This window comes from Notamacropus eugenii, chromosome 5 (assembly GCF_028372415.1).
Source record: "Notamacropus eugenii isolate mMacEug1 chromosome 5, mMacEug1.pri_v2, whole genome shotgun sequence".
Lineage (NCBI taxonomy): Eukaryota > Metazoa > Chordata > Mammalia > Diprotodontia > Macropodidae > Notamacropus > Notamacropus eugenii.
The window spans coordinates 382,244,656-382,255,682 of NC_092876.1; positions in this window are offsets into that span (position 1 = coordinate 382,244,656).

The window sequence follows — 11,027 nt, forward strand, 5'->3', positions numbered from 1 at the left end:
AATATGGCTAATATGGAAATTTTAATGTGATTTCATATGTAAAATGTTTATCATATTATTTGCCTTCTCAGTAGATGGAGGAGGGCCTTGACTTTGTAGTTCTTAAAATGCTTTTTAAAAAGTTTTCAATAATTGGGAGGTCACATCAAAAGTTTGGACCATTTGTAATAAAATTTCAAAATCTGTAATGTAGGGATTCACAGTAGTGGAGTATAACACATCAAGCAGAACTGAATATGCTTTTATTGAGCCTAGTTTGGAATCACTAAACCTTGGATAGTAGTCTTTTGATGGATAAAGGGAGCAGTGTGGCTCAATGGAAAGCATTCTGGATGTTGAATCAGAGTCTAGATTTTAATCTGATCTCTGCTACTTCCTACTTGTGTGACCTTGATCAATTTATTTTCCATCTTTGATTCTGTTTCCTTGTCTGTAAAATAAAGGGAAAGAATTAGATGATTTCTTGCTCAGCCTAAGTGCCGTGGGCTACCCGAGTCTGCTTACCTTTTGCAGGTCTTCGGTGATCAGCCAGATAAATGTATTGAGAGAAAAGACTTTCCAGAGTCAAACAAGGCGGTAGGCTTTATTCAGGGTCTTAGTTACATATCCATATGCAGGGCGAGTTCTTCCCCAGGAGAAAGGAACCCCTCTCCTCCCAAGGAGCAAGGATCATACAGCAAGAGCATGGGAACAGAAGAGGGGAGGGACCCTTTTCCCTGCTGCAAGGGCCCCCTCAGGCTTTCCTGTCCCTACTTAAGCTCTCCCAGCCGCATAGTTTGCACTTGAATACCATGGATACTCCCAGCCCCTAGCTAATTAACAACAGGTGTGCTCAGGCCATGGACCAATCTCAAGGGTGGGACGCTCTCCCCAGCAAGTTTCCACTGAGAAGAGGTGGAAAAACAAGATAGCCTGTGTTTCGCTCCTCAATTCCCAGCTGTTCCCTGGGGGGCCTCGTGAGAGCTCTGAGGTTTAGAAGCCCTCACCTTTACCTGACCCAAGACTGTTCACATGAAAACCGAGATTACACCCCAACAATTTCTAATTCTTCTTTCTGCTCTAAATCCATGGACATTTTATTTCAGGTTGATGGGGATCTGTCTTGTCTCTGTATGTCTGTGGGTGGCTGTAATGGTAATTTGAATTGGTAAATCTTTCCTATTCATTAATAGGCCCATTAAGTCACATGGAGCCTGTGGTGGGAGGAATTTGCTGAATGGGTGGAGCAGGAAGAGGCAGAGCTAGAGCACAGCTGAGAGGAAGTTAGTCTTGACAGCAGTCAGAGCTAGGGAGGAAGCAGGCTTCTGGGTGACGTGAGTGATTTTGTGATTGTGATTTTGTTTAAGAAAGCCTGCTTGTGATGACTGTAATGGACCTGGTTTGTGGGAAGCCTAGCAGGAGGAAGGCTTAGGGATGGTGTTGTCCTCTGCATTATTATGGTGTATAGATTTTTGTTGCTATGATGTAGAGAGTATGTGATATTTTGTGATTCTGAATTGCGCTGTGATATTCATGGCTGCTCTAGGTGCTATGAATATTGCATTGGTTCTACATTGGCCACACTATTGGTCTTCTCTTTGGATTTGGAATGGAGATTGGTGGTAATTATACCTGACCCATGCTGAAATTATGCCTCCTCTCATGAAGTCAGAACCTGTTCTCCCTTATACATTCAGGTGAGAACCTCCCCCCAATTTAGAAGGTTGGATGGAAATAAGATAAGGTTCTAATAGAGAAAAAGAACTAGAATGTGCTAGATTTTGTTTCTATCTTTAGACATTAGTGTTCCTACTTGGAAGATCTATTGTTTTAGTCTCTTACAGTAGAGACTGAAAGAATTTAATCAGTTGTATTTTTTTTTCTGTTGCCATAGAACATGAAAAGCATGTGCCTTGGTGGCATATTATAGAAAATTTTATGTATTTAATTTGGAAAGTTTTCAGTCTCATTTCTGGTGAGTAAGCTGGTGTCCATCATAATGTCCTGTGAATATAAAGTTAGAAAGGTTGGAACTGGATACAAAAACCTTGCAGGTACAATATCACACATTAAGAATTTTTCAACACATATATGAAAGAAGACACAATAAAAATACTCTGTATAATGAAGTGACCAATTGTAACTCCAGAGGAATGCCTCCTGACTCTACAGAAAGATTGTGGACTATAGGTGGAGGCATACATTCTCAGACATGTTTAACATGTCAATTTGTTTTGCATGCCTATACTTATGTTTTACAAAAGAAAGTTATATTGACTCTGTGTCTTCACATTTCACTTCACATGTTCTTTGGAATCATATGGAGAGTGTTAATAACACACAAAAAATCACCCAACTTAGGAGACCTGTCCTAACCTATTTGGTTCTCTGTGTTAACTGCAGGGTATACAGTATACTTATTTTGATGGCATGAATAAATTAAGGGAGAACAATAGAAGTCTAATTATCTAATAACTTGTCTTAATGAGCAGCTGTTTTTTAATTGATTAATGAAGGGGTGACTTCATGCTACAGACATGACAGAATAAACTACTGCAAATTCTCAAAGATTTCTCTCCAATGAGGGTGCATGATCATGAACTGAAGGATCCATTGCTGCCAAAATAACTCTAGGATTGAAAGCAAAAGTTAAGTCCTGACTTTGTTCTGTTAGACAAATTGAGCTGTTCTTTTCTGTGGTTGGCTACAATTGTTCCTTACTGACCCTCTTCATACCTTCATACCTTGTTCCTCAGGATTGCTGGAGAATGAGAATTTCCTGCTTGGTTTATGGGAACTGGTGTGATCCAGGATCTGAATCTATTGATCCTCTCTGCTGAAATCCATGTGGCTCAGATGCTTATGTACTTTTCTGTCACAGTTGGTGCTCTTGGATTCTTGGTCATCCCAAACGGACAGAATTGTCAAAGGTTCAAGGGAAAGGGGGGAAGTACTTCCAAGAAAAATGTGAACATTGAGGGGGAGTTTTATTTCTTCTTTCAGGACTCACTATTTAAATGTATGTATCTTATAGGTCTCATGTGACAGTACAGAAGTTCTGGAGTTCTGATTACCCAACAAACATGCCCTAGTGAAAACACGGAAATGTCATGCTCTGTGTATGTAGTTGTGTGAAGGATTTTTGCTTTTGACTAGAAGCCTTCTTTTTTTTTTTTTTTTCAAATTTCAGTTTTATTTCAAAAAGAATATTAAAAAATCTGCTCCTTTTCTTCAAAACTAGATTTGAAAATGACATCTTTTAACAAAATGGACTCTGTATAATTAAGGAAAATGAACTTGGCCAAATTCCTAAGATACTCTTCAAATGCAGGCACTATTCTTTATCTTGTATGTACTGAATCTTCCTCCCCTCTACTCTCCTTCCCAACGTTTTTTTCTCTATGCTGTCTGTTGGTAGACTATAAGCTAAATTTTAAAGCTTCTTGTTAGTCAATCAAAATATTAAATGACATATCATTATACTTGATTAAAGTTGATCTCAATTAGAAAATTCCAAGGAGGGAGGTATTATTTCTTGCTAAATATCATGCTTAAAGATAGTCACACATTCTGATAAAAGACTGTCTACTCTGCATAAAAATTCATTATACACTGTATAATGAATATAGACAAAAGGTAAGATGGAGTATATTTGACCCTGTTAGAATAACTCCAGACAAGTAATGTGTGACATTATAGGTGACTTGTCACATTAATTTCATTAAGCCCATCCAGAGACTCAGCAATGTATAATGAAGATAAATAAAAGATAGCAGTAAGATTTTAATTTAGTGATTAAAAAGTGAAAAAAAAATAACTTGAAAAATGTTCAGCCTTACTAATAGTCAAAGAGATACAAATAAAAACAACTTTGAGGTACTACTTTACACCCAAGAAATTAGTGAAAATAATGAAAAGCTACTAATTTTAGTGATAGGAATGGAAGACAGGTAGAGAAACAGATATATTCTTTCGCTGTTGATGGAATTGCAAATTGTAGAAACTATCTGGAGAACAATCTGATAAAGTTACAAAAATAGTCACATCTCTTGACCCAGTAGTTTCATCTAAAAAATAGACAATCTTATTGATTTTTAATCCCTTTTAAAGTTCTTTCAAGAGCTCTTTTTGGGCTTGTGACCATTTTATGTTACTCTTTGGGGTAGGAATTGTTTTCTTTAAATATATAATTTATTTTTCAGTTTTCAACATTGGTTTCTATAAGAATTTGAGTTCCAAATTTTCTCCCCATCTCTCCCACCCTCCCTTCTCAGGACAGCGTGCAACCCATTCACCCTTTCCTCCAGTCTATTCTTCCTTCTACCACATCTCCCTCCCCTCTATTTTTCTGTAGGGCAAAAACGACTTCTATACCCCATTGTCTATACATCTTATCTCCTAGTTGTATGCAAAAACAATTCTTAACATTCATTTTTAAAGCTTTGAGTTCCTTATTCTCTCCCTCCTTTCCTCCCCACCCACTCTCATTGAGAAAACAATCAATTTGATGTAGGTCATACATGTGTAGCCATGCAAAACACTTCCATAACAGTCATGTTGTGAAAGACTAACCACATTTCCCTCTGTCCTGTCCTGCCCTCCATTTATTCCATTCTCTCCCTTGACCTGTCCCCTCACAATAGGGTTTGCTTCTGATTATCCATTTCTCTAATTTGATGTCCCTTCTTTCATCTTCCTTCTCCTATCCTCTTCCCCCCTGCCTTTCTTCAGGGTAAAACAGATTTCCATACTCAACTGAGTGTGTGTTATTCCATCCTTAAGCTAAATCCCAGGAGAATGAGGTTCACTTATTTCCTTTAATCTTCCCCCCTTCCCCTCTACCTGCCTCTTTAATATATATATATATATGTGTGTGTGTGTGTGTGTGTGTGTGTGTGTGTGTGTGTGTGTGCATATATATGTATATACATTATTTATTTTAAGTTTTCAACATTCACTTCCACAAGAATTTGAATTCAAAAATTTTTCCCCATCTCTCCCCACCCCCACTCCAGAACAGCATGCACCCCATTCACCCCTTCCTCCACTCTGCCCCCCTTCTATTACCCGTGCTTCTTCCATCCCCCTTTCCCTCTATTTTCTTATAGGGCAAAATAGATTTCTATACCCCATTGCCTGTACATCTTATTTCCCAGTCTCACACAAAAACAATTGTGAACACTCATTATTCAGGATTTCAGATCCACATTCTCTCCCTTCCCCCCTCCCCACTCACTCTCATTGAGAAAGCAAGAAATTCAATATGGGGTCATACATGTGGAGCCATGCCAGATGCTTCCATATTAGTTATGTTGTGAAAGACTAATCATATTTCCTTACATCCTGCCCTGCCCTCCATTTATTCCATTCTCTCCCTTGATCAGTCACCCTGCAATAGTGTTTGTTTATGATTATCGCTTTCCCCAATTTGCTGTCCCTTCTATTACCTTTCTTCTCCTATCCCCGCCCCCACCCCTGCCGCTACCTTCCTGCAGAGTAAAATAGATTTCCATATCAAATTGAGTAAGCTATTCCATCCTTAAGCCAAATCCCATGCGAGTAAGACTCACTTATTCTCTTTCATCTCCCCCTTCTTTCCCTCCATTGTGAAAGCTTTTTCTTGCCTCTTTTATGTGAGATGATTTGCTACATTCTACTTCTTCCTTTTTCTTAACTTCTAGCACATTCCACTCAGCAGTAAATTTTATTTTTTAGGTATTTTCCCTTTGTATTCAGTTCACCCTGTGCCCTCTGTCTATGTATATATAATACATATTTACATATATATGTATATACAGATGTACATATGCCTACACATATGTAATATACATATAAATACATACCCATACCCAATATGTATATTCCCTCTAACTACCCTAATACTGATAAAGGTCTCATGAGTTACAAATATCATCTTTCCATGTAGGAATGTAAACAGTTCAAATTTAATGAGTTCCTTATGACTTCTCTTTCCTGTTTATGTTTTCATGTTTCTTTTGATTCTTGTATGTGAAAGTCAAATTTTCTATTCAGCTCTGGTCTTTTCAACAAGAATGCTTGGAAGTCCTCTATTTCTTTGAAATTCCATTTTTTCCTTGAAGTATTATACTCACTTTTGCTGGGTAGGTGATTCTTGGTTTTATCCTATCTCCTTTGACCTCTGGAATATAATATTCCAAGTCCTTCAGTCCCTTAGTATAGAAGCTGGTAAATACTCTGTTATCCTGATTGTATTTCCACAATACTTGAATTGTTTCTTTCGAGCTCCTTGTAACATTTTTTCTTTGACCTGAGAACTCTGGAATTTGGCTACAATATTCCGAAGAGTTTTCCTTTTGGGGTGTCTTTCAGGAGATGATTGGTGAACTCTTTCGATTTCTATTTTACTCTCTGGTTGTAGAATATCAGGGCAGTTTTCCTGATAATTTCTTGGAAGATGATATCTAGCCTTTTTTTTTACCATGGTTTTCAGGTAGACCAATCATTTTTAAATGATCTCTCCTGGATCTATTTTCCAGGTCAGTTGTTTTTTCCAATTAGATATTTCACATTGTCTTCCATTTTTTTCATTCTTTTCATTTTATTTTATAATTTCTTGATTTCTCATAGAGTCATTAGCTTACATCTGCTCCATTTTAGTTTTTCAAGAACAATTTTCTTCAGTGAGCTTTCAGAACTCCTTTTCCATTTGGCCAATTCTGCCTTTTAAGGCATTCTTTTCCTCAGTGGCTTTTTGGGCTTCTTTTGCCATTTGGGTTAGTCTATTTTTAAGGGTATTATTTTCTTCAGCATTTTTTTTTGGTCTCCTTTAGCAAGCTATTATTGACTTATTTTTCATGATTTTTTTGCATTGCTCTCATTTCTCTTCCCAATTTTTCCTCCACCTCTCTTACTTGATTTTCTGCCCGGGGCGACTCCCGGGCCTTCGCCTTCTACTTACCTATCCCCGGTCCTCGGACGTCTCCGGCCCTCCTCCTGGTTCGGGGGAGGGAATTCCCTCTCCCTGTTGGGGAAGGGGAATAAACAGGCAGAGCACCCGAAAGGAGTTGCAGCCAGCAAGCTTTATTCCGTTTCCTCTCTAGCTCTCATGGTCATCCCCTTTTATTATCCCCTGTCTCCTCCCCCGTACCTCCCATGGGCGGGCGAGCTCCTCCCAAGTGCCTCCCCGTGGGTGGAGCCAGCCTGTTACCAGGGCCATCCCAGTACCTCGTGGCTTGCTAGACCAGCTAGCCTGCCACGTAAGCAGGTTCGGACCCTCAGGCGTCTCACGGTCCTCACGGGGGACCCCGGTCCAGAGCTGTCCCCCAACAATTTTGAAAGTCCTTTTTGAGCTCTTCCATGGCTGGAGATCATTTCATATTTTGGATGTAGGAGTCTTAACCTTTCTATCTTCCTCCAGTTGTATGCTTTGTGCTTCCTCTGGTTGTATACTTTGATCTTCCTCCCCTAAAAGGATGGAAGAAAATATCTTTTCACCAAGAAAGTAACCTTCTATAGTCTTATTTTTCCCCCTTCTGGCCATTTACCCAGTCAATTACTTGACTTTTGAGTCCTTTGTCAAATGGAGGATATACTACCCCAGGCTTCAGAGGTTTTGTATAGCTGTTCTCCAAGATGTCTCTATGGACCTGTAAATTCTCAGTACCTCCAAGGTGGCATAATCAAGGAAGAGGTGTTTACTCCTCTCCTGGACTGCACTCTGTTCTGTGAGCAGCCACAAGAACTCTTTTCTGCCCTGAAACTGGGAGTAGAACACCTCTTCCACAGCTACCACCAGCTCCATCAAGGCAGTGCTCCTTCTCACCCCAGGACCCACCAGCCAGGACTGAGACCCAGATCAGCTGCTGGATTCCCCCATGGTCTATAGGCCAAGCCCTCCAGAAGTGGCAGCTGAGGCAGTGGCTGCTACCATCCTGGGGCTGGGGCTGGGGCCTGGACCATGCTCCCCTCTGACCCAGATGAAAGTTTCCTCACTGACCTTTGAAGCTCTTTTTAGTGTTTGTGGGTTGAGAAATCTGGAAACCTGCAGCTGCTGCCTGTGATTCAGCACCTGAAGCCTGTTTTAGTTCTGTCTACACTGCGTGGTCCATGCTAGGCTCTACTCTGCTCCAAGTCCAATGTGATAGACCCTTTCTGTAGGCCTTCCAGGTTTTCTTAGACTGGAAATCTGCTTCGCTCTGTCATTTTGTGTCTTCTGCTGCTCCAGAATTTGTTTAGATTCATTTTTTACATATATTATAAGGGCCTTGGGGGGAAACTTCCTGCAGGTCCATGTTGCTACTCTACCATCTTCAATTTTTTTTTAACCTCACTATCTTTCCCTGAATATGAACCCAGATTGTCTTTTATACCAAAGTAGCTACCTATGGTTGAGTTCTTTTTCCTTTCCTTTCTTCATTTTTATTTTTATCCTATTTTTAGAAGTTTATTATTATAATCAAAGTTTAATCCTGAGTTGTGAGTAATGTTGCCCTGTGCCTCATGCCTTCCTTACTGTTACTTTCTGAAATCTGTCCAGGGGCTCAATCTCAGGGACTTCTCTCCTCCCCTAAGTCACAGTGATGGCCCCTAACCACACTGTCCCCAAATGTTCTTGCTGCCTATGGTACCAAACTCTCCCAGCAAGTGTTTATTCCTCCTTATCCACAGCCACAGCCCGGTATCACTTCTGATCACAGCAATTGTTTCTGTTCTGGCCAGAAATCCTAAGGGTCTTCCCCTTTCATTTTGATTGTTTTCTTCCTTCCTTCTTTCCTTGCTTCCTTCCTTTCTCTCTCTTCCTTTCTTCCTCCCTCCCTCTTGCATCTCTTTCTTCCTACCTTCCTTCCTTTCTTTTTTTCTTTCTTTCCTTTTTGTTTTTCTGAGTGGTCAAACAGGTCATCTTTTGCCTCATTTCTTACCTAGCCTTATATTGCTGAATGGATTTTTGCCCCAGACAAACTGAGACTTAGCTTACAAAGGCCAAGTTCTCCCACTGAGTCCGGGGCTCATCTATAGTTGTCCTTACCTATGTCTTGCCACTGGACTCAGATGACCCTGGATTAGAGAATCAGACTGATTGCTCTGCACAGCCCTGCCTCATTGAAATCCAATTCACTTGCAAGTCGAGACATCACCCTCCAGATGTACTTGGTTCTTTTTGAGAAGGAAAAACAAATAACCACACAGACTGGTATTACTTCTGGTCAGCGCTGCTAGGCCTGGCTTCTGAGAACGGTACAGAGTGCTTCAGTCTTCCCCCACTCAGCCATGGGCTATTCCTGACATGAAAGTTTGTGAAGTCAAAGTTCATGAGGTGAAAGTTGCTTAGGTGAAGTTTCTTGAGGTCTAGTCTGCTTCCTGACAGAACTGCTCCAGGGCCTGCTGTGTGTTGATTCAGTGGAGTGTGCCTGTAGGTGACTACACTTCACTCAAGCCAAACCTCAGCCCCTGGAGGTCTGTTCTGAAGTCTTCTCAATTTATTTTTGGAGGACAAATGTTTTATCCTTTTCTTTTTACTGCTCTACGTTCATTTTCTGGTGATTTTCTATCTGTGGAGGAAATTTAGACAGCCTGGGAATTTCTGACCTAATCCATCATTTTCCCAGAATGCTGTGGATAACCCGACAATGTTAACAAGAACCAAAGAAAGGTCATCTAGTCACAGATCTTTCTAACGTTCTTATATTCTAACTTCAAAATAAAACTGGAAGAAACCTAAAAATACAACCATAGAGAAATTTGAAATATTTGGTTATACATGAATGTTATGGAATACTTCAATGCAGAATAGGGAACCTACCTAGAGACCACATGTGACCTTCTAGGTCCTCAGGTGAGGCCTTTCGATTGAGTCCAGGTTTTACAGAACAAATCCTTTTATTAAGGGGATTTGTTTGGTTATGTTTGGACTCACATGCCACTGAGACCAATAAATGGGAGAAATACAAAGAAATCTGGAAAATTTTTTTGAAATAAAGCAAAAGGGGAGAAAAGAAGAACTAGAACAGTGGAGCACACACACAGTGTAACTACGTAAGAAGAAAAAAGTGAATTAGAATGAATATACAAAGAATGCTGACGGGAACTTACAGGCCATGACCAAAAAGTTATGTTATTTAATACACCAAAATTAGTTCATTTATATGTAAATGATGATAAAGGAAGTTTGTTTCTAAGATATTGGACAAATCACTTCATCTCCTCATAACTAGTCCTACTCAAGATACACTTAAAATTTTCTAGCAATAAGAGTAACTTAATATCAAGTTCCCACACACCTTTGGAGGCTAAACTCTTAACAGTGCTCAAACTCCATGTGTTCTTTCATTTCTCCACAAAGTGGCAGCATAAGCACCAACAATATCCAAAAAAAAGGGAAGAGAAACTTTCTTTTGAAAACTGATTTAAAGGAACTATTTATTGTGACTTTTCTCTAGCAATTACTGTCATTAAAATTATTAAAGCAGATGAATCATGATCAAAGGTCAGTTGGTTTAAGATAAAGACAAACAAGGGGGAGGTGGGTGTCTGAGCAGACAGAATGCCTCGGCTAGAGTAAGATGAATTTTCCTGAATTCAAACATGGCCTCAGAAACGAGGTGACCCTCGGTAATTTGGCTAATCCTATCAGCCTCAGTTTCCCTCATCTGTAAAATGAACTGGAGAAGGAAATGGCAAACCACTCCAGTATTTCTGCCAGGGAAATCCCAAATGGGGTCACGAAGAGTCAGAAATAATTCAACAACAATCTTTCTAACTGTTGGTCTATTTGTCTATTTTTCTATCTATGAATCTATGTACCTATCCTCTTCTTTACTCTCTCCCTCACCTGCACATGAAACATTCACTGTTCTAGCCATTAAATTCCTTCTCTTCCTTCAAAGGACAAGCTCAGATATCACTTTTTTAATGAAGCCTTCCCTGATTCCTCCCCTACCATAAAATCATCTCTCTTCTTATTTCTTAGAGCACTTTATCTAGATCTAGATTCTTCTTTTGTTCTTAACTAATTTTACATTGCAACATACTTGTGTCTGTTATATCACTCTGCTTGATTTTTAGCAACT